Source organism: Corvus brachyrhynchos, unplaced genomic scaffold (assembly GCF_000691975.1).
Source record: "Corvus brachyrhynchos isolate BGI_N302 unplaced genomic scaffold, ASM69197v1 scaffold56, whole genome shotgun sequence".
In the NCBI taxonomy this organism is placed as follows: domain Eukaryota; kingdom Metazoa; phylum Chordata; class Aves; order Passeriformes; family Corvidae; genus Corvus; species Corvus brachyrhynchos.
Window position 1 is genome coordinate 7,675,304 of NW_008238664.1, and position 384 is coordinate 7,675,687.

Sequence of the window (384 nt, forward strand, 5' to 3'; positions counted from 1 at the left end):
GGCGCAGCTGCTATCGCAGGGCTCCCAAGTTGCACGTAGGGATACGCTTCCTCTTAAGAGGAAGCACCAGTCTCCCACGCAGGCGTTACCGAACGCACACGTACCCAAAATCTGAACTTTCATGAATGCCGTGTAAAGCCCTACTGAGATCTCTAAGTGATTTGGGTTTGCTGATGTACGATAGCAGTGTTCCAGCTCTTTTTGAGAGTAAGTGGGTGGCTCTTAAAAGAGCCTTTGGGTTTATTTAAATGAGTAGACTCAATTTTTCTCAGTCATCTTCACTTCTTTTTGGGCGCCGCCTTCTTTGCCTTGGCTGCTTTGGGCTTGGCTGCCTTAGGCTTGGCTGCTTTGGGCTTCACCGCTTTGGCCTTAGCCGGGCTCTTC